Source organism: Cibotium barometz, chromosome 19 (genome assembly GCF_041138505.1).
Source record: "Cibotium barometz isolate CiBa-2024 chromosome 19, ASM4113850v1, whole genome shotgun sequence".
NCBI classification, from domain to species: Eukaryota; Viridiplantae; Streptophyta; class Polypodiopsida; order Cyatheales; family Cibotiaceae; genus Cibotium; species Cibotium barometz.
This window is the reverse complement of record NC_141064.1, coordinates 36,549,429-36,574,293: the sequence shown is the minus strand read 5'-3', so window position 1 is coordinate 36,574,293 and position 24,865 is coordinate 36,549,429.

The window sequence follows — 24,865 nt, the reverse complement described above, 5'->3', positions numbered from 1 at the left end:
TCCTCAGGAATTACGCGTTATTCTTAAAAAATCACGACCGTTAGGAATTACGCGTTATTCTTCAAAAATCGCGACCGTAATTCCTCAAGAATTACGCGTTATTCCTCAATAATCACGACCGAGACCTTATCCAACCCCCACCAAGGGTGCCCACTCTTTATTAGAGTGTGTTCACGTGCAGACCAATCCAAGCAAATTCGTGCACATTTGGGCGCATAAGCACCAAAGTAGGCCGAACCACTTCACGCTGCACACCATGGACACCCTCAAGACATGGTGGACTGTCCCCGAGATGCCTACTTCACTCCAAAGCATCGGCCAACGTATATACACATTTGGCCGCACAACCAAGCACGACTCATGTCGTTGCTCCATCCATACATGTTATGCCCACACGTGGGATATCTAGGATAATTTCCTTGACTCCGCCCACATCTAACGCATACGTGCCCCGGCCAGATGAACCATTCCTTGGCCGCATGGGTGAGACCATCCACGTCGAACCCTCCACTAGTGGTGCTTCACCCTACACACACATGCGAGAGGATGCACATTTTGATCATGCACGCACACGTAGCCCTCTCTCACGTGAACCATCTGCGTTCGCACCACATACATCACCTCCTCTTCACCCCCCACCTTCAATTTTTCACCTGTCTGAAGCTATAGGAAGGGGAGCGGCCCACGGGATACGCCCTATAGCACCAGAGCCATACACAAAGCCCGTTCACATTCAAATCTCTAAGCTAATGACCAAATTCACTGGATCGGAAGACCCCTTCCATCACCTTGAGCTATTTGAGCAAATTTGCGAAGCTTTTGGAGGTTTGAATGATGACATATGCATCCAGGCCTTCGGATTGACCCTTCAAGGCACAGCAAGCCAATGGTTTCACACCATCCCTGTGGAACATAGAGCAACATACACAAGCCTCAAACAGGCTTTTACTATTGGCTTTGCACCCCAAGGTTCCAAATGGAGTCATGCTCTCCAACTCTATCACATTCAACAGTACCCCAACGAGTCCGTGCGCGATTACATTGTCCGCACCAAGTGCTTAGACTCACGCTACAAAGCGAATGAGAAGTCGAGTGACTAGCAACTCCTAGGACGATTCCTAGAAGGACTCCATAGCACGAGGCTTCATGATTATCTATTGGTCAAAGACCCAGCCTCGTTTGATTAGTGTTGCAAATGGGCTATCTTCTTGGAAGATAATTTGCGGGAACTAGAGTCTTGCCATGAGCCCGAGCACGTGCCCCTTGCAACATGGCCCAAACCAATGGTGTTCGCACCTAATCCAAGGCCACACATGGCTCAACCATAGCCATTTTCTATGCCACTGTTGGCGAGCTCTCATCAACCTCACTTGCTTCCGCCAACACTGACCCCACCCCAAGCACAAACCATGGAGGTACGCGCCACACATCCAAGCATTGCTCCCATCCAGAGTAATCTATCATTGCCAATGCCTCCATTTGAACCTACACCGCTCGTGCACAACATTGGTGCACCTGGGGGAAAGCCTCCTTTGCAGTGCTTCTACTGCCATGGCCCTCATCGAGTGGCCGAATGTCCAAACAAACCTAACCCGGATGCAGCATCGACACCATCGTGTCATGCTTGTGGAGTAGACCACTTCTACAAAGATTGCCCATTGCGTGTGATAAGGTTGTCCACAATCACTGGCTTGCCAGAAGCATCCATAAATGTGCTCAGTGTCCAGCGTGGAGCAATAACCACGGTCCCATTGCCTGTGCGCTCACACGATTGCAGAACAAGCAACGAAAGGCTACGGCCAACGAAGCCGCCAAAGCTTCTACGTTCAAGCCCGCTAAAGGCAAGCAAGAGCCCGCCACAGGAAGCAAAAAGAAATAGAGATCCAAACACGAAAGCAAAGGTGACACCAATGTCATCTTACCGAGTAGCTCCACAAAGAGCATAGACTCCATGCCATCCTCTTCTAAGAGCGATGCACAAAAAGAAACCACCCTTACCCAAGCCGGTCATTGAGAAAAACGGGATGGAAACTAAACCAAAACCCACAACGGAGCCTATACACAAGGAATCCTGCCATGGATTTGCAAAGGTTCTACCTGTAAAGGAGAATCCCTTTGCAGAATATCCTATGGTGGATGCAATCCAAACTACAGTCCCCCTTGTGCAAACTGCAAAGGCCACCGCGCCAAAAACCAAAGCACCCACAAAAGAACATGGGCATCACGTTGAAAAAGATGACTCACATCCTGTCCTGCCCAGCCATCTTGGATGGCGGTGCTGGAGCAAACGTCCTAACAAAACAGTGTTGGACGAAATGGGGGCAGCCACCCCTAAACAGAACTACATTGATTGCTGAATTGGCTGACGGCACGGCCACAACGCCCTTAGGTCTAACTCAACCACTTGACATCAAGACTGCAGGGCTAAACTTTAAGCAAACCTTCATGGTCATGGACTTCACCAAGCAGCCGGGTGCATATGATGTGATCCTTGGACTCCCCTACCTGCGCGAAGCAAAATTAATCCATGACTGGGGTACTAATCGTGTCTATATCCGCAAGGATGAAGAGACCAGAGAAGTTGATCTCCAGCAGACGGGTGAAATTTGCCCCATGGAAGAAACCTGCTCCCCAACCAAGTCTGCCCCCGTCGATATTTGTCAGGCTTGCCATAAGCTCATTGAAAGCGAGAGTGAGAGTGAAGGAGAAGAAGATATAGAGCACTACAATTGGCTGTCAGCTCTTAAAACTGTATATGTCCCGAGCCTCCGAAGCAACAAATGGCAGGATGAACAGTGTGCAACTCTCTACGCTTTGAACGTAGGAGAAGGCCCCTTCTCTGACTCTCCAACCATAAGAGTGTGGCTAGACTTCAAGTCCGGCAAAAACATTCAATGAAGGCGAGCATTGCTCAGCCCACAAGCAAGCCATAACCTCGTGCCACATGACACTTGGGTATCCAAGGGCCAACCTTCTTTAAGAGCAACTACGATCCATGTCCAACTGGAGGATCAACACAAAGTCCAAATCTTGGGATATTTTAAACAAACTGTCCATACATTGACTAACCTATTGCTTTGTGAGTTTCATGTAGTCTCCCCAGGGGTAACCAATGAAGAAATCATCCTTGGAGGGACTTTAATAAACAATGAAACATGTAAAATCAATACGACCAAACAAACGGCAACACTCAAGCTCCCCCGAGGTGAAGCAATAATGATGCCATGGGAAGGGGAGAGCGCAACATCGCCAACACCAGCACTACATGAAGTCTCAAGGACAACAGTAGCTGGTAAGTCACCTAACACATGCACAGCTCCAAGACATGAAGAGCCAGAGTTCATATACCCGAGATTGTGGCTTGGATTTCCAATCCATGACACTCTTCTCCGGTGGCAAGCTCTCATACAACCAAATGCAGAGCCGAACATTATGTTCTTGGAAGCTTGGAAATTGCTTGGCCAACCCACACTTACACCCGCAAATTATTATCTTAATATGTCTCATGAAATACGGATGAAAAGTGTTGGATTCTGCAATTACAAGATCTATATTGGCCAATAACCTTGTGGAGTGTAGATTTGAAGTGATTGATGCAGGTGCACTCCAAGATTTGGTGATACTCGGGAAGGAGTGGATTGACTCCACTCAACTGCCAACTCAACTGGCAAGAACGCACGGCCGCCCTACAACTAGGTAAAAAGGAGGTCACCATTCTCCTTTGTGATGAAGATGAGCCTGCACCTACTCCCTCGCCTCCAACTGCCATTCCCACTGAACTACCATTCTCTCCACCAGCAATTCCAATTCATAAACCTCAACCTACCTCACCAAGGAGAGGCAACACCTTGCCGTCAACACCTTCTCCCCACTCGAGGGCTGCTACATTGACTACCACCACCACCTCATCATCCAAAAAGCAGCCCACTACCACCACAAGCCTCATCAAATAGGTGCCCCCACTTCTCACCATTCCCATGCAAATCATTGGTGGGTGCCTAGCAACATACTAGCCGCCCAAGGCTACTACGATGGCTGCACAGAACTCTGGATCCCCCGAAGGCCATCATTGAAGAAAAGGAAGCAGTCAAAGCAAATTAAAGTCAACAACAAGCCAATCTTGCAAAGATGGCTGGTACCAGATTGACTGCTTCAAGCCCAAGGTTACTATGAGGGTAACACTCACATCTGGCTTCCAAAGCATGCCACATGCCCTCATCAACCAATTCCTAAAGAGCCTCGTCAAAGGTTGGCTGAGCCACCACCAATAAGGCAGCCTCAAGCACAACGAAGTCAACAACGTTGGGTATCAAAAAGACTACTCGAAGCCCAACAATTCCATAAAGGCAACACAGAACTGTGGCAGCTGGCTTCCTAAGCCCCCCACTCCACCTCATCGCCGACAAGCTACAAACAAGAAGCCAAGGAGGACCACCCACACAACAAAGAAACCTCGCCAAGACAGGACCCGTAACACACACCAATGTTGGTTGCTAAGGATTCTCTTAGAAGCTCAAGCCTTCTATGATGGCAACTCAATCATTTGGGTCCCTAAGAAGATAGCCCCAATGCCATCACTTCCTGTACAAACATCTCAGAAGATGGTATGGCGGCCCAGGAAGGTACAAGAAGACTCCATGAGTCTTTCTTCAAAGTCAGAGCCACAAGAACCTGCCTCCCCAAAGGTGCAGACTAAAGATGAACCCATAGCACCGCAGGAACCTGCCCGTCAACAAACCATTCCAAAGAAGGTAGGAATACCACAAATGGCAGCATGGCATGCAGCTTGGAAGAATTCTTCCTCCTACTTCACCAAGAAATGGTGGACTTCCACTATAGTCTCTCCAATGTCTACTTAGCTCGAGAGATAGCTGCATCAACATCAAAGGCCTCAACGAAGTCAACCAAAAGGCCTACCATAAACAAGAAAAATGTCGAGGAAAGCAGCATAAGAGTCGAAGAAAGGAGAAAGTGTTGGAGCATGAAGAAAGCAGAGAATAGAAGAAAGCAAGAATGTGTTGGAGATTCAAAACTTAACACTATGTTTGAGATTTTGTCCCAACCACTGGAGCAAACCAACTCCCTGCCCAACAAACCCAAATGCCCAGCCTCACACAACCTCGCCATAGACAACCTTAAACAAGGACCAAGCATACATTGCGGCTTCTATCAAAGCCATCGTCATCGACATTTGGTCCACAAAGAGATTACACCACCACTGGCTAACATGTCCTCACAGGCAATATCCATCCATGTCAGCCATACCAATAACGGAGCTTCACGCCTCATCATGGGAATTTAGACCCACATTAACCTCTTCTTCAACTACCAGCACCTAATGAAAACCAAAGGTTTTCTATAATGATATCATTGCCTGCAAATTGAAGAAAAGGAAGTTAACATGTGCACACCATGTATACACCAAAAAACAAAAAAAGAGAGGGAATACCAACAAGCAGAAAGACCACCAACAGGAGTAGAAGATACAGTTTTGTATCTTTGATAACAACAAAGATGCCAACCAACAAATCAACTTCAGCATACAACGGGAGCATGTAGTCACGCCAACCACCAGTGTCCTTGTTCCTCCGCCACCACCCTCGCCTCATTCATTCTAACATCATTTCACTAACTCATCTCATCATCCCCAATGAGATAGGATGCTTGTAATTATACGTCTCAATCTAGTCAATTGTACTCCAACTCCTTGAAAAGAGGATAAAACATCCAAAAGGATGTAAAAGAAAACAGGTACCCCACTAACTTCTTTCCATCACACTAACATCCCCAACCCATCTCCCTCTCGGAGGAACAAGGGACGAAATCAACTACATCTCGACTGCTAGCTTCAAGTGCGACAACTTACCACCCTCGACCAACTTTCTCTCTCGATCACAAGGACGTGATCGCAAATAGGAAGGGGAGAATGCCACTAACTTCTTTCCATCACACTAACATCCCCAACCCATCTCCCTCTCGGAGGAACAAGGGACGAAATCAACTACATCTCGACTGCTAGCTTCAAGTGCGACAACTTACCACCCTCGACCAACTTTCTCTCTCGATCACAAGGACGTGATCGCAAATAGGAAGGGGAGAATGTTAACCACATTTGGTTAATGCCTGGACTTCACCGACATTCCCGCACTTTAATTCAACAAGCGACTTTAGTTTTAATGTAATTCACGTCATTTGACGTTGTAAGTGCTTGTATGAAGCTCCTAGGTCATGTACGTCATGGTTACATCATGAGGGACTGGGCTAGAAATGCCATTTCATTGTAATTGCCAAGTTATAGGCCATGGGCGCCCAAGTCACTTACTCCCGGGCGGCCTAGTGGAAAAAGGCTTGGAAGTATAAAAGCCAATTTCTCATGTTTGTAACACAGAATCCCCAGTTGTGCAATAGAAGTTGGGTGTTCTCTCCTCTCTCTCTCTTGCAACTCTAATCTAGCATGTGTGTGTGTGCTTAGGGTTAGGGTTTGGGGTGTGCTTTGCCATGATGCTTGTTCTCTCTTGCTTCCCCTCTTCTCTTCTCTTCCTTCTCTCTCTCTGGAGTGTCTAGGCATAGCACCGGCGATCGGTTATTGTCAAGCTTTACACACGAAGCTTGGTTGAGAACGGTTGCACCACCCATCGGAGATCGCAACCGCATACGGTGTGACAACGGATGCGGGAGAAGAACGGACGCGAGCGGCTATCCACACGGGATGGTGAAGCTCGAGTGCGGCTCGAGCTTGGCGGTTTGGCAAGATGTTCATTGACACTAGATTAATTGAACATCTTGCCAAACCGCCAAGCGCGAGCCGCGCTCAAGAGCTTCACCGTTACGTGTGGATAGCCGCTCGCGTCCGTTCTTCTCCCGCATTCGTTGTCACACCGTATGCGGTTGCGATCTCCGATGGGTGGTGCAACCGTTCTCAACCAAGCTTCGTGTGTAAAGCTTGGCAAGAACCGATCGCCGGCGTTATGCCTAGACACTCCAGAGAGAGAGGAGGAAGAGAAGAGAAGAGGGGAAGCAAGAGAGAACAAGCATCATGGCAAAGCACACCCCAAACCCTAACCCTAAGCACACACACACATGCTAGATTAGAGTTGCAAGAGAGAGAGGAGATAACACTCAACTTGTATTGCACAAATGGGGATTCTGTGTTACAAACATGAGAAATTGGCTTTTATACTTCCAAGCCTTTTCCCACTAGGCCGCCCGGGAGTAAGTGACTTGGGCGCCCATGGCCTATAACTTGGCAATTACAATGAAATGGCATTCCTAGCCCAGTTCCTTATGATGTAACCATGACGTACATGACCTGTTTTATTCTTTTTCTTGTTAATCCTTGGCATCAACTGCCTTAGGTTGTGGATCTTTATCAAGTTCATTCTACCTTGAGCTTAATACCTCATTCTATTGTTTTATTCTTTTTCTTGTTAATTTTTGGCATCGACTGCCCTAGGTTGTGGATCTTTATCAAGCCATCTTACAAGTTCATTCTACCTTGAGCTTAATACCTCATTCTATTGTTTTATTCTTTTATTCACTAACACTATCAAGTAAAAAGGGTTAGCATAGGCATATTAAGGAGCATACACTTGTGGCAACTCAAGATCTATACCATAGTTATGTACTAAACTAACGATTAGCTTAGATCTCCACTAATACACAAGTGTTAGCATAGGCATATTAAGGACCATACCCTTGTGCCATACCGTAAGGGCCTTAAGTGTTTTTTACTACATGCTAGACTAAGTTTCTCTTAACATGGTAGGGGCATTAATTTTTTTTTTTGTATGTGCTAAATTCAGTTTCTCTACATATGGCAATTAGGTAGGTTGATAAGTACCATGCTTGATTTTATCATAGAGTATACACTTTTGGTATACCTAGTTTGATCATAGTGGGGCCACTAGATACTTGTCTTAAATGCACCTTAGCTTTGAAAAAATTCATTATCAAAGGCTTATACTTAAGTAATGAATGAATATTAGTTAAGATGATATTATTTTTTTGTCATGTATTTAATCCTCTTTTACATTAACTTATGTCAATAGGCATGCCATAAAATTAAAGAGCTTAACATATCAAGTGATTGAATATAACACCCAATTGGAATTTTGATAAATTACCTTACTATTTATAAGGCTTCTTGATTTCATAAATTTTTCTTTTACATGCAACCTTATAATGAATTTAAATTCAACCTCTTAGAATCTAGAGATATGGAGAGGTTACCTTGGGTAACCGGTGGAGAGACCCAAGGGGAGTATGTCTTGAACCAACCATGCCATGAGTGCTTTGGTAAAGTGGTACGGGAGGGGATTATGTACTTGGAGTAAAGACTTGGCCTCAACTCTTGCCTTGAGATTCAGACTTGGTAAGAGGGCAAGAAGTGCTTGGCTAGGAGATCGGTAAGTATAGAGCTCATCTCCGACATCGTGACATCAACACATTCATTGGCATTCCCTCGGCATCCTTCACATTGACATTCTGCAATGAGCGGGTAGAGGATGCATGCAATGCATGTATTGTATTGATGTAGAGGCAGTGTGAAGGGATGCATGGGGTAATACTTGGTTTGGAATGGTGTAATGAATTGGTAAGGACAAATGCTATTGACTATTGATGGAGACAATGAGGATGGGTGTGCATATATTTGAGATTTAGTTGAAAAAACAGGGGAGGTGTTGCCCAAATTTTTACAAAATTCTATGTGCAGCTAGTCCACAAAACCTTGATTCAGTAGAAGCACATTAACTCGTGATCTAAGCTCATTCCATAGCTCAATAGTACCTACTAAGAGCCTCACATTGAGTCTTAGAACTCTTTTTTTTTATATTTGTGTCATAGAGCCTATGAGAGTGTGAGCCATTTGTTGAAGCATAGTAACCATGGTGAGGGGGACACATTGAGTGAACTAGAGGAGATGAGAAACCAAATGGAAGTTGCACTTGGAGCTCGGCTTGGAGGGGTAAACAAGTAAGTTCACAACAACAATTGTATCCATTCTAGCCTAGGTTGGAGTAAGGGGTAGTAACACTACTTTTAAATTTGTGATCTTCTTCAAATTCTTGATCCATCTTCATGTTTGAAGTAACCATGGTAGGGTTAGATAGTTGGGGTCCCTTACTAGAGGTTTCTTATTAATCCTTGGTAACTACCCTAGGTTGTGGATCTTTATCAATCCATCTTATAAGTTCATTCTACCTTGAGCTTAATACCTCATTCTATTGTTTTATTCTTTTTCTTGTTAATCCTTGGCATCAACTGCCCTAGGTTGTGGATCTTTATCAAGTTCATTCTACCTTGAGCTTAATACCTCATTCTATTGTTTTATTCTTTTTCTTGTTAATCCTTGGCATCAACTGCCCTAGGTTGTGGATCTTTATCAAGCCATCTTACAAGTTCATTCTACCTTGAGCTTAATACCTCATTCTATTGTTTTATTCTTTTATTCACTAACACTATCAAGTAAAAAGGGTTAGCATAGGCATATTAAGGAGCATACACTTGTGGCAACTCAAGATCTATACCATAGTTATGTACTAAACTAACGATTAGCTTAGACCTCCACTGATACACAAGTGTTAGCGTAGGCATATTAAGGACCATACCCTTGTGCCATACCGTAAGGGCCTTAAGTGTTTTTTACTTCATTCTAGACTAAGTTTCTCTTAACATGGTAGGGGCGTTAAGTTTTTTTTGCATGTACTAAATTCAATTTCGCCACATATGGTAATTAGGTAGGTTGATAAGTACCATGCTTGATTATCATAGAGTATACACTTTTGGTATACCTAGTTTGATCATAGTGGGGCCACTAGAGACTTGCCTTAAATGCACCTTAGCTTTGAAAAAATTCATTATCAAAGGCTTATACTTAAGCAATGAATGAATCTTAGTTAAGATGATATTATTTTTTTGTCATGTATTTAATCCTCTTTTAATTAACTTATGTCAATAGGCATGCCATAAAATTAAAGAGCTTAACATATCAAGTGATTCAATATAACACCCAATTGGAATTTTGATAAATTACCTTATTATTTATAAGGCTTCTTGACTTCATAAATTTTTCTTTTACACGCAACCATTAATGAACTTCAATTCAACCTCTTGGAATCTAGAGATATGGAGAGGGTATCTTGGGTAATCGGTGGAGAGACCCAAGGGGAGTATGTCTTGAACCAACCATGCCGTGAGTGCTTCGGTAAAGCGGCACGGGAGGGGATTATGTACTTGGAGTAAAGACTTGGCCTGAACTCTTGACTTGAGATTCAGACTCGGTAAGAGGGCAAGAAGTGCTTGGCTGGGAGATCGGCAAGTATAGAGCTCATCTCCAACATCGTGAAATCAACACATTCATTGGCATTCCCTCGGCATCATTCACATTGACATTCCACAAAATGAGTGAGCAAAGGATGCATGCAATGCATGTATTGTATTGATGCAAAGGCAGTTTGAAGGGATGCATGGGGCAATACTTGGTTTGGAATGGTGTTACATAATGAAATGGTAAGGACAAATGCTATTGACCATTGATGGAGACAATGAGGATGGGTGTGGATATATTTGAGATTTAGTGGAAAAAATAGGGGAGGTGCTGCCTAAATTTTTACAAAATTCTATGTGCACCTGGTTCACAAAATCTTGATTAGTAGAAGCATATTAACTCCTAATCTAAGCTTATTCCATAGCTCAATAGTACCTACTAATAGCCTCACATTGAGCCTTAGAACTCTTTATTCCGATATTAGAAAGGTGACCAAATTAGGATTTTCTAGAATTCATAAAACCTTAATTCAATTCAAGCTCATGTATGATCTTAGAAAGGTGATTACATAGTCTCATAGTGCTATTTAAGAGCTCCATGTTGAACTAATTTGTACCCAATTCTGATGTCGTATGGTTGGTCAACTCTACACAGTTGGCTTTGACCAAAAGTCAAAACAAAGAGTACTTCCACTTTGACTTTAGTCAAACCCTTCTAGGGATAGCTAATACTCCTCTATACCTTCCATCCAAACCAGGATCCCAAAACAGAGAGATGTTTACACATATCGGATCCGGACTTTTTTTGCATATTTGAGAACTAGGCATTATAGGCTTTCTATAGAACTAAAAACATAGAACCAAAAATCTCTTGAATCGGACATCGTTTGGGGCGGCACTCGAAACAATTTCACAGCCAAAAAAGTATAGTTTTTTTTGTCCATGTCAAAGAATACGAGGAAACCGCCACTTGTGTCCATACAAGAGCAAGAGGCGATGGATAACCCAGACCTTGCCCAGGGTCAAGAAGAGTCAAATGCAAGTATAGCACAAGGCAATGACAATGGGCAAAGTGTATTGGGTTTGGTGCATGAGGTTGAACAAGGACAAATGCATTTTGCAAGTGTTGCAAGTATTGGCAATGCAAATTATGGGTTAGCAAATGCAGCAAGTGCAAATGCTAGTGCAAATGCTAATGCAAATGATGGGTTAGCAAATGCAGCAAGTGCAAATGCTAGTGCACACATAGACATGAACCATATGCTTTTCACGACATGAAACATTTTCCCTTAACGGCGTGAACTATCTCTTCAATTTCACGCCTTAATCAAATCCAACTCTCACGAACCTGGTATTATCGAATTAAGGCTAAGGAAGTTCTTGAGACCATTAAAAATCATAACAACATAACGTGGAATTCTGAGTCCAAAGCAAAAATTTTAAACACGTGAAAATTGGGACACAGGTGTTGGTTGAAATCTCATGTCCAAGACGATAGTTCAAACAATGACTTGGCAATTACAATGAATGCTTAGGATTAGTGAATATCAAATTCCACATAAACTCTTACATTGTGGAAGGTAGCTTCTTTGTAATGACTGTAGGAACTATGCTAGAGGAGATAATCTTAGGAAGAGGATTGGCGGCAAAGCATGAATGCTCCATTGATTGGACTACTCGAACCACAACCATCAAATTATCTCAATGGGCTATAACAATATTACTATCTAAAAAAGAGACTGGACAAGTTACCAAACAAATATAGGATTTGCTGTCAATGCTTAAATCCAACCCCATTATTCCGGCTAGCAAGATAGTTTGACAACTCCAAGCTTTCTTAACAACAACTCCCAATCAAGCCACCACTTGCCACCAATGGGTCATAAAGTGAAAGCTCATGTCTAGAAGATTCCAAACATAGGATGCAGAAAACAAGAGAGAAGCCTGAAGCAAAAGAACACATAGAACTCTCTGCAGTATTGGTTGGAAAAGAGTGAATTAAAGACAACAATCTTACAATGGGTAAGAAAATCAGCCATACCAAAACCCACTCACATGAAGGAAGCAAAACCAAAGCAAATATGGGTCAAGAAGGATCCATTACTGAAAAGGGAGACAAGGAGATTGAGAAAACAAGGACAATCGACAAACTAGATTTGGGTCACAAGAGCTAACTCCCTCCTATTCAGATTCTCTCAGGTGACAAATGGGTGTGGATTCCAAATCCATGTAAGGCAAGAAGGGAAACCCAAAATCGCCCTCCAGCAAGTGGATGGATAGTTTCACAATGGTGTCTTGAGTTGCAAGGGTACTACCAAGGAAGAAGACACATTTGGGTCCCAAACAACCTTTTCAAGGAGAAGATCAATCCAACACGGTCCTCACAAGCCAAGAAGGCCAAAACCCACTTACCATGCAAACTACCAAAAGCAAATTTGGGTACCCAAGGGATCTTATAAAGGGAAGAGAGAGGTAGAAGTGGCGCTTACACAAGAAGGCATCACTAAAGCAGAGGTTTGTGCATTGCCAAATCTCTTAACCTCTAATGAACAAGCTTGGCTTCATGACTTAGTGACTACAGGAGCATGGACAAACAGACCTAGACTTCTATGGGAATACAAAGGCAGAATAACATGGCAGAACAAGCCCTGTCTCACTTATTCAGTAACTCAACGTAAGTCGCCAAAGGTCAAAATGCACCTAAGGCATAAGAGTCAAGAGTCTAAATATAGAAATATCCATGGTCAAAATGTACCAGGACTCGGTCCTATTTTATGTTCGTAAGTGTTGCATTGTGTGTCGCTTGTGCTGGATAGACAAGCAATAAAATATCAAAGTAAGTCGCTTATGCGGGATGCGGGGCATAAGATTTAAAACATAGTGGGTTGGTGGAGTGATGGAGAAAAAACCCTATCATTATAAATATCAACTTGCATACACATAGATAAATTTGGTGTGATTGTGTAAGCATTGCACACATGCACAAGCACTCTGCAGGTACATACCTCGGCACATCAACAACAGCCCAATGACCCCCACTGATGAGCTTCCTTGCACACGCATGTTCTATGCATCAAAAGTCATACCCTAGGGTGTCGCTAGTATTTGATGAAATTGTGCCAAGAACACGTGCTGAATTGTGCATGAGGATCACACGTGTGAGAGAGAAGGAAGAGAATGGAGGAGGCGTGGAGAATCCCACAAACCAACCTCTCTATATTTTATTATCATTAATGTTTTTTATATACATCATTTGTACCTTAGCAAATAGGTACACACTTATTATGTCCATACATTTATTAATGTCACTTGTGCACCAATGTGCACACTAGATTGCATCATTATTTCTAACACTCCCCCTTAATGATCAATCTATTTTCTTTTACACCCAACATATTTCTGAATTTTTTAAACTTATCCTTTGAGAGAGCTTTTGTGAGAATATTCGCTGCTTGGTCTTCAGTAGAGCAATAAATCAGCTCTATCTTCTTTGATTGCACCTTTTCCCGTACAAAATGATATTGTATTTCAATGTGCTTTGTACGCACATGAAACACGGGATTCTTTGCTATTTGTATGCAACTTTGACTGTCACAATATATCACTATTGGATCAGCTTGCTTCACTTTGATTTCATCCATGATTCTCCTCAGCCATATAGCTTCACATGTTGCACTCTCTGCTGAAATATATTCAGCTTCAGTAGATGATAAAGCAACAGTTGGTTGCTTCTTGCTTTTCCATGATATTGCACCACTTCCAAGAGAAAACAATATCCTACAGTGGATCTTCTATCTTCAACACTGCTGGCCCAATCTGAGTCACAGTAGCCAGCCAAGATGAGAGCACATGTTGAATTAAATTCTATACCATAGTTGAATGTACCTTTAAGATATCTCAACACCCGCTTTGCTGATTTTAAATGAGGCTCTCTTGGATCAGCCATGTATTGGCTGAGCATACTAACTGCATATGATAAATCTGGTCGAGTAATGGTAGCATATATAAGGCTGACCACAAGCTGCCTATAAGCGGTAGCATCCACTTTTCTTTGATCTCCACACGATGTGAGCTTTTCATTGACCTCCATTGGAGTAGGAAGAGCCTTTGAATCAGCCATATCAAACTTTTCAAGTAGATCTTTGATATACTTTGATTGTGTGAGAAAAATACTATTCTCTTGACGCCATACTTCACTACCAAGACAATAATGAAGCTGGCCCAAATCTTTCATGTCATATTCCATGGATAAGCTCCTCTTTATCTTGTCAATGAGAGAGCTATTACTCCCTGTGATAACTAGATCATCAACATACACTATTAGTAGCAAAATATCTTCATTATGCTAAAATATGTATAAGTTTGAGTCACTTTTACTCCTCATGAAGCCATTGGACAACAAATACTCATCAATCCTTGAGTACCATGCACGTGGAGCTTGCTTTAAACCATTCAATGCTTTCTTGAGCTTGCATATCTGCTTTTCTTTGCCTTTGACTTCAAATCCTTTTGGCTGCATCACATATACCTCCTCTTCAAGAATGTCGTTGAGGAAGGCACTCTTGACATCCATTTGAGCATTCTCCCAATCATGGTGAGTTGCTACAGCCAAAACAATCCTTATGGTGTTCATCTTTGCCATGGGAGCAAAGGTTTCTTCATAATCTATACCTTCTTGTTGCACATATCCTTTTGCAACCAGCCTTGCTTTGTACTTCTCAAGCGTACCATCAGCTTTGTATTTGATCTTGTACACCCATTTTGTACCTATGGCTTTCTTCCCATGTGGAAGATCAACAAGGCTCCATGTATTGTTCTTCACTATTGAGTTATATTCTTCTTCCATTGCTGTCCTCAACTCTTTGCTCTTGTTGGCTTCTTCAAATGAGTCCGGGTCTTCTTCACTTAACACTCTTGCCATGAGTGCTAAATTCACATTGCCTGAATTCTTGCTCTTCAATATTTGACTTCGTCTTTCACCATCATTGCTTGATTCCAGCTGCTCCTTCATTTGACCATCTTCTATGGTCTTCATGTACCATTTTGGAAGCTTTTTAACACAATATGATTCTTACCCTAGATCCTTGACTCCTCTGCTATACGAACACAGACAGCCGTACACTGTGTAGACTGCACAACAGACAGCCTTCTAGAGCATTCACTAAAGGTAGCTAAATCTTTAGAAGATCTCCGGACAACCAAGTTGTAACGGAACCAGGCAAGGGTTTACCTCTTCTTGGACTCACTCATAAATTATCTCTTCATGCCACCGCTCTAGTGTCACCACATTTAACTTTAGCCCTATTTGGATTACTTATAAACCTCATTTTCATGTAAAGGGGTGCCACAAAACATAGAGTATCTCTTCTTGCCACCACTCTAGTGTCACCACATTTAACTTTAGGCCTATATAAAGTTAATGGACCATATATCATTAGTCCAAGTTAGGCATCCATCCAAGTTAACTTTAGGCCTAGGTTAATGGACATGTATCATTGGTCCAAGAAAAGCATCCATCCAAGATAACTTTAGTACTAGGTTTATAAAGTCAATGTAAATGTATCATTAGTAGCACTATTACAATTGGTGCAACCAATCCATATGTTCTATCTCATAGATGAAATCCACAGCAATAAGTTTATTTTACAATTACCGCATATTTAGGATTCATTTGGTATGGTTTTTGCCTAGTTGGTCTTGATCCTTCCATGATTGGGATCGTATGTTGCACTACCTCAGGTGGTACACCCTTTATCTCTTTGTAGTTCCAGGGACAAAACAATCCTTAAACTCCTTAAGGAGAGTAATAAGCTCATTTTCTTCAACCAAAGTCAAGTCCTTAGCGATATAAACAGGTTTGGCTTCCTCCTCTGGTCCCACAATATCAACTTCCTTGACTTCAGCTGGGCCATCGTATGATGTGGACAACCCATCTTGCTTAACTCTTTTTGTCATTAGTCGGACCACCTTTCGTTTGTCAACTATGTAGGTTTTGAAATGGTCTGGTACTAAAAGCAAGTCTGCTTTATCCTCATTCTCACTTTTTGTTTTAGCCATAACTTTCCTGGCCTCTCGCTCAACTTCTGCCAAAGCTTTGTTTCGTTTTCGGCGCCCAGCTTTTGTAAGTTTAGGCATTTCTAGTTCTTGAAGGATGACTTCCTCCTTATGTTTCCCTTCAAGTGATATCTTACTCAATTCCTCACCCCAATCCTTAGAAAACTCGTCGTGTACCTTAGTGGCTTCGAGGTATCTCACCCATTGGGCATCCATGGATTTTCATCATAGTAGAGCATTTCGTCGAGCAATATATTGTTTCTGCATTTGCCAGTCCCTTCTATGCTAGAGACCTCCTCTTTTGATTCCTTATCAATGGTTTGCCAATTAACCATACAGACAGAGGTAGTGGGAACAGTTCCAGATTCCATATATTGGGTTCCTTGGGGTTGCATCACATCTATGGTAGCTAGCACATGCATCCAATTTTCACTAAAATCCAAAGGAGGAAGTGATGCATACATTTCCATTTCCTCTTCCTCTTTGGAATTTTCCACAGTGGGCTGGCATATTTGTACGGATGTGGTCCGCTCAGTTGTGTGATTGAATCATTACCGAACAGTTGCCCTTCCATGGGGTGTACTCTCCACGTTCTCAGATCTATCTTTAAAATTTGCAAATCCCTGCGCACATACACATGGTCTAATGCCCAATCATGCAGCAATTTAGATTCCCTCATGAAGGGTCTCCCCAATATTATGTCATATGAGTCTGGTTGGCACAGAAAGTCCATTACCTCAAATGTATGATGGTAGCGAAATGTAAAGAGCTTGAGTCTCACATTCTCTAAAAGCCTAATGAGCTTTGAAGACGTTCCGTCTGCCATTTTAACGATAAGATCTGCTCTTTTTAGATCGGGTTTTTCCAATATTGTTTTGTGATGATGCTAACCCTCGCCCCACCATCTAGGATAGCCAATGCCTGGTACTTGTTATGATGAATTGGGATTTTAGCATTAGTGTCGTCACTTTCGTAATAGCACTCCAATCAATTAATCGGTATCTTGATGACTCTGGTTGTTCTTTTCCTTATGTGTGTTAAGGTCCTTTCTGCACAGGTGATAGAACATCCTCTATAGTGTCAGCTGGCCTTAGTCCGCGCCTTCTACCCATTCCTTTATGTTTACCCATAATGTTGGTGAACCGCGTAGCAATTGTTCCAATGGCATTTGCATAGAAGTGGATACTATGGCCGTGAGGCTGCCTATGTCTCTGGGTTCTTTGACAATCGAGGGTTCCTTCCATGTGTGTGTCTCGTATCCATCCCTAGGGAATGAATGGATGGACTCATCCTGCACATCTTCCTCAAACATCCTTGACATCGTGTTTCCTTGAGATCCCTCTTCCGTCTCTTTTGGAATTGGAGTAGGTACGTTTAATTCCCTTTCCCTCGTTGGTTCATTTCTTAGATACGTTGTATCCCTGACCCGGTTAGCCCTTAACTTAGCTTCGTGAAGTCGTTGACACTCTTCTACTAGGGCCTTGGCTTCTTCAAGCTTCCTTATCTCCTCTTCAGCATTTGGGTATTCACCGACTCTTTTAGGGGTTGATGGTCTTTCCCCTTGCATCTCTAGGTCAGGCTCTTTTTGTTTGACTGCTTGATCCCTTTCTTCTCTTGATTGGGTGGATCTAGTGTCGATCGTATCTGCTTCGGATCCATCTTGGATTATTGTGACCTTGGTGTCATCCTTACTCACTTTTTTTACCCTCCTTATCTGATGAGTTCTAGAAGTGGTTGCATCTACTGGGTTCTTCCCTTTATCCCCCAATTGGGCCTGGGCTTGTGTCAGGAGATTGAGTGATGTGATATTTCTAGGCTGCAACTAATGGTTCGGACAGTGGCTTGGTTAGAAGTGGAAGTCAAACCACTTGCGCGGTATGGACAATTTTTGATCAAATGATCAATCCCACATTTAGTACAAGTAAGTACTGGCATATCATTGGGTGAAGTAGTCAATTGTTGGGGTTGGTGCTTATGAACCACATTCTTGTTTGGACACTCAACAATTCGATGTGGTCCACTGCAACCAAAACATTGAGCAGTCCACTGCAACCAAAACATTGAGCGGTCCTCTCCTCATGTTTGAGTTTATGTCCTTACCCTTCCATTGTACCATGGTTTGAAACATAGGTACTGGCGTGTTATTCTGTAGGACATAGAATTCTGGTGCAATCTCCGCAGCTCCTCATAGTACTCTCCATTAAGTTCTACTTCACGCACCATATCCATATCTTCTGATGGCTCTTCAATCAGTACTTGGTTGATTTTAGCCTGTGGTGGTTGTGATGGTAGAACATGTGGCGACAAAGGTGAAGTGTCTTGTAACCCGAAACATCCCCCTAGGTAAATAGGAAGAGTTTGGTTGTCCTGTAGCTGCAGCTGCAGTGATTTGCACAGGTGCTGCTGGTTAAGGCCAATGGAGCTCTAGGTGCCGACAACTGTGCTGCTATTTGGAACCTTGGATATCTATACATGGAGGTGTCATGATTGCTTAATTTTACACAGTGTGCACAATAGAGTAGTGGCCTTGCTCTTAACTATGGATATTCGGTGGTAGTGTGATTCAATCTACATATAGAGCACCACACCAATTCTCTACGGGGGTAAATATGGGTATGCCCATGTCCAGATGTTTCTCATCCATCCTTTACCATCAAGTTTTCCAGTATTGCATTACTGAATCCACAGTCATGTTTCCGACTTGCTTGCTCCGAGTTCCAATCTCTTGGTGACTCGAAATATGCGAAGTCGTCGTTGTTGCCAAAGATATTTTGACATCTTTCGGCTGTGGCAATTCTAGCATATTATCTTGATATTAAATTGCTAGTTTACAACATGATGCATCTAGAGTAGCCGGTTGGGCTAATACTAGATAATCATGCATCTTGTGGTCTCTAACTTTTCTCCGAAAGCAAGGTAATAATTGATCAACAGTTAGCCTTTCCTGTAGTTTGCACCTTGAATTTAAGTGCTTTAGCCGAGACACATAGTCTCGCATATCGACTTCATTTCCTTTTGTTTGATGTTGTGCAGCTGTGCCACAGGGGACTCCATCTGTCTCGCCACTTCTAGTAAAGCTGGGCACAAAAACATTCTTGAGCCATGTGAAATTAACCTTCTCTTCGGGTTTAAAGGTTCGGAACCATTGATGCGCTTTTCCTTCCAGGGTCAGTGAGAAAGCATGAATCATTGTTACATCATTGACTGGCCCGCAGGTTTCGCATGTGGACTCAAAGATCTCTACATGTTGAATAGGATCCCCATTCCCAGAGAATTTTCGAACGAGCTTTGAAATGATGTGTGGCTTCATTTGGGAGGGTCGGTATTCTAGAGCAGTGCCTAGTTCCCTGACCATTCCTCGGCCCATTTCTATAGCCATATTCAACAAATCTGTCCTTGTGGCCACATTAAGATCTATGGTTGGATCTGCCCTTGGTCTTTGAGGAACTACTTCTCCCCTACCTAGACCTCGTCCTCTTCCTATGTTGGCTCTTCTCTAGGCATTTTCGGTCTATGGGATGGTCCAGCCACTTCATTCTAGAATGGCTCATCATTAGTCGCCTTTATACACCTTTCCAGAATTAAGAGTTCCATGTCCTGTAGGAACGTGGGATGATTGATCATCTGCTTGATGTCCTTTTTGGTGTACATGCAGCCTTCTACTTCCCCCGCTTCTCTTGGTAGATTATCCCCTTCATCTAGGGTTACAAACCCTTCCTCTGCTCTAGGCTCTTCATCTAGGGTTACAAACCCTTCCTCTGCTCTGGGCTCTTCATTAATGGGTTTTAAGTTTGAAAAATTTTCCCACTCCTGCCCATGACTATTTTCGACTCTACCTATGATTGAAGTAAGTTTACACTTCCCATCTCCTTTTGTTCCACTCTAGCCCTTCGAGTATTGAGCTCTTGTTTCCTTAAGCCCAATTCTTGTAGTTGCCATTATTCCTCAATCCTTTTTAGATCTAATTCTACTTCCTTTGAGGTTGGGAAGAATACTTGACCAGTTCTGGCTGCGCTTTCCATGTCTCTTCTCATTTGGGGGGGTGCCAGTGTTTGACGGCCTGAATTTGAAGGTTGGATAGGTACTTCTTTTCTTGGACCAAGTCCAACGCTGGTTGATGGACCCATGCCCACAGATTGCGCCTTTTTGCTGGTTTGGAGACCAAAAAATCCCCAGGCTATATTAATGATACCGCTAGATCTGGTACGGGAGGGTGGTTTCTCCTCTTTCCCAAACCCAGAGTATCATAGCCCTTCTTCCATAGATTCTTCACTACTAGTTTCGACAGTGGTCAGATTCCTTAAAACAATAAACTGAGTGCTTACTGAGTGGCATGAACCCACACTCTTTTGATAGGAAGATCCTGGGTGATTTGATGCACTGTTTTGATAGTCAGGAGTGAGGTCGTCTCCGATGAGCTTTCCAGACCTCAAGTGCATGTGAATATGATTTGATAAGCTATTTTGCTGGCCCAATTAAATTTTGGTCAGATACTGTCGACTCATTTCTGAGGCCGTGAAATTGCAGAGAATAGTTCACGGCGTGAAATATCAAAAAACTATACATGTTGTGAACACTTTTTTGCACACCATGTGCCATTTTTGACAATAGCATCATATTCCACACGCATAGCAGCCATCCAATTTTCTGAATTTTGTGCCTCTTCAAACAAAACAGGCTCTTCTTCATCATACATACTTGCAACAGCCAATGCAAAACAATCTGTTGCATATGATACATGTTGAGAACCAAAACGAGTACGAGTAGGCAAAGGTGCATCCAATTTGCTGTCACGCAAAGTTTGTACCAGCCATTTAGGCATTGACCTAGACTCCTCAATTTCAGTTCATCATGAACATCTGCATCAAAAATGGGCTGATCTGTAGACTCATTAGAAACCTGTATAGGCTGAATATTCGCCTCATTTGGTGGTACATGTGACTGACCAGCACTACCAAACAAAGGCAACAATGTCTCATACACATCTTGTGAGCGGACATTGACGTCTCTGGTACATGACAGCAAAGGCTGAACTGCATCCTCAACAAAAACAACATCTCGACTGACCAAGATATGTTTGGACTGCGGATGATACAAACGGTAGCCTTTACTTTCTGCACTGTACCCAACAAAAATGCATTTAACAGCCTTGTCATCCACAGAGGAGCTTAGAATGGCCCTAGGTCCATTTTAGCCCAACATTGAAGCCTAGGACCTAACTAATGCCTGGAATGGACCTAGGGCCATTCTAGGCCATGCGTAGAATGGACCTAGGGCCATTCTCTTTGGGTAGAATGGCCCTAGGGACATTCTACCTAATGAGAATGGACTAGAGGTAGAATAACCCTAGAATGGACATAGGGCCATTCTAAGCCTAGAATGGACCTAGGGCCATTCTACCTAAAGAGAATGGCCTAGAATGGAGGCTAGGACCATTCTAAGCCAAAACACAAAAGCTTAGGGTCATTCTACCCAAAGAGAATGGCCCTAGGTCCATTCTAGCCCAACATTGAAGCCTAGGAACTAACTAATGCCTGGATTCCATTCTAGGCTACGCCCTAGCGCCATTCTACCTAAAGAGAATGACCTGGAGGTAGAATAACCCTAGAATGGACATAGGGCCATTCTCTTCAGGTAGGATGACCCTAGGTTAATTCTACCTAAAGAGAATGGCCTGGAATGGACCTAGGACCGTTCTAAGCCAAAACACAAAAGCTTAGGGTCATTCTACCCAAAGAGAATGGCCCTAGGTCCATTCTAGCCTAACATTGAAGCCTAGGAACTAACTAATGATTGGATTGGACCTAAGGCCATTCTAGGCCACGCCCTAGGGCCATTCTACCTAAAGAGAATGGCCTGGAGGTAGAATGACCCTATAATGGACATGGGGCCATTCTCTTCAGGTAGGATGACCCTAGGTTAATTCTACCTAAAGAGAATGGCCTAGAATGGACCTAGGGCCATTCTAAGCCTAGAAAAGACCTAGGGCCATTCTAAGCCAAAACACAAAATCCTAGGGTCATTCTACCCAAAGAGAATGGCCCTAGGTCCATTCTAGCCCAACACTGAGGCCTAGGAACTAACTAATGCAAGGAATGGACCTAGGGCCATTCTAGTCCACACCTAGAAAAGACCTATGGTCATTCTCTTTGGGTAGAATGGCCCTAGGACCATTCTACCTAAACACAATGGCCTAGAGATAGAATGATCCTAGAATGGACATGGGGCATTCTAAGCCTGTAGAATGGACCTAGGGCCATTCTACCCAAAGAGAATGGCCTCGAATGGACCTAGGGCCATCTTATGCCAATACACAAAAGCCTAGGGTCATTCTACCCAAAGATAATGGCCCTAGGTCCATTCTAGCCTAACATTGAATCCTAGGAACTAACTAATGCCTAGAATGAAACTAACTAATGGCCCTAGGTCCATTCTAGCCTAACATTGAATCCTAGGAACTAACTAATGCCTAGAATGAAACTAGGGCCATTCTATGCCATGCCTAGAATGAACCTAGGACCATTCTCTTTTGGTAGAATGGCCCTAGGGCCATTCTACCTAAAGAGAATGGCTTGGAGGTAGAATGATCCTAGAATTGACATGGAGCCATTCTCTTTAGGTAGAATGGCCCTAGGGCCATTCTACCTAAAGAGAATGGCCTGGAGGTAGAATGACCCTAGAATTGACATGGAGCCAATCTCTTTAGGTAGAATGGCCTGGAATGGACCTAGGGCCATTCTAAGCCTAGAATTGACCTAGAATGGACCTAGGGTCATTCTAACTAAAGAGAACGGCTTGGAATGGACCTAGGGCCATTCTAAGCAAAAACACAAAAGCATATAGTAATTCTACCCAAAAAGAATGACCCTAGGTCCATTCTAGCCCAACATTGAAGCCTAAGAGCTAACTAATGCCTGGAATGGACCTAGGGCCATTCTAGACCACACCTAGAATGGACCTAGGGCCATTCTTATTGGGTATAATGGCCCTATGTCCATTCTACCTAAAGAGAATAACCTGGAGGTAGAATGACCCTATAATGGACATGGGGCCATTCTAAGCCGATATAATGGACCTAGGGCCATTCTAAGCCCGTAGAATGGACCTAGGGCAATTGTACCTAAAGAGAATGGCCTGGAATGGACCTAGGGCCATTCCTCGGGGGGGTCACTATATGTAAAATATCCCTATCGCGTGCGTTCAAGGCCTATATTTTAAATCCCTTATTTGTGAATTTTTTAATCTATATAATACCCCCTTTTCTTTATGAATCTGTAAATTTTTTTGAAAAAATTTTAAATCATACCCTTCTGTAAATATATTTCTGTAAGTTTCATAAATTAAAATTATGCTTCTGTTGAACGCACGTGATATTCACATTTTTTTGTGAGTGACCCTCCCGAGGGCCATTCTAAGCTTGGAATGGTTGAACCTAGGGTCATTCTACCCAAAGAGAATAGCCCTAGGTCCATTCTAGCCCAACATTGAAGCCTAGGAACTAACTAATACCTCGAATGGACCTAGGGCTATTCCCTTTGGGTAGAATGGTCCTAGGGCCATTCTACTTAAAGAGAATGGCCCTAGGTCCATTCTAAATGTGGCCTAGAATGGATGTAGAATGTCCCTAGGGCCATTCTATGTAATATGCGAAAGCTTCGGAGAAGGATCGGTACTTCAAAACTCAGAAATCAGCACTCTTTTCGCGACGGAACTAACGCACAAACTGAAAGGAGATGTGCAGAAAATAGAGAGAGAAGGGGGAGATGGAGAGGACACAGTATTGGGTCCCAATTACCCTCTGTAGAGCCCCCACCATGGATGGTGTATTTGCTTTATTAGAATGATGTAAATCTGAAAACAAATACAAAGTACTTGACCTTTTCTTGGCTGGAAAACCTGCCCTTGACCTTCAGTCTTTCACCCCTTTGCGTTAGCAACCTCTTGGTTGTCCTAGCCCTTGTTTGCTTGATGCACTTGGTGAATTATGAGATGGATTCATGGATTATGGGCTGGGGTATTTATACTCTACACAGCATCCAGTCGACCAGTTAATAAAAGCTCCACGACTGGGTATTTTCAATAAAGTGTTTTCACACTGTATTCCATGCTGTCCAGCCTGCGCATGCTTCTGGGGTAGCATCCTGGCTGCTGGGCACCATGCGCATGGGTGTGGGATTGCCCCCCACACCTGGCCGACTGGCTGGGTAGGGTTTCTAACCCTGTCGGCCAGCAGCCCTAGGGCCGGCCGACATTCCAGCCCAAGCCATGGCTGGTGGGCAAAGCTTGGGCCCTCTTGGCCCCTTGGGGGTGGTTCTACACCTCCCCCATGCCCACACTACAAGTGCAAGTGCAAGTTCTTCTCTCACTGGGGTAGCCCTATGGGCTGGCCCCATCTCTACATGCAATCCTACATGCCTACAGAGGTCTGGCATCCAGTTGCAAACCAGATACACAGAACATCTGACATCATTCCAGAGGGAGACTCACAGCGCGGACTGGCACTGCTTCATGTGCAGGACAGTGCACACCTGACCTTGGACGCATG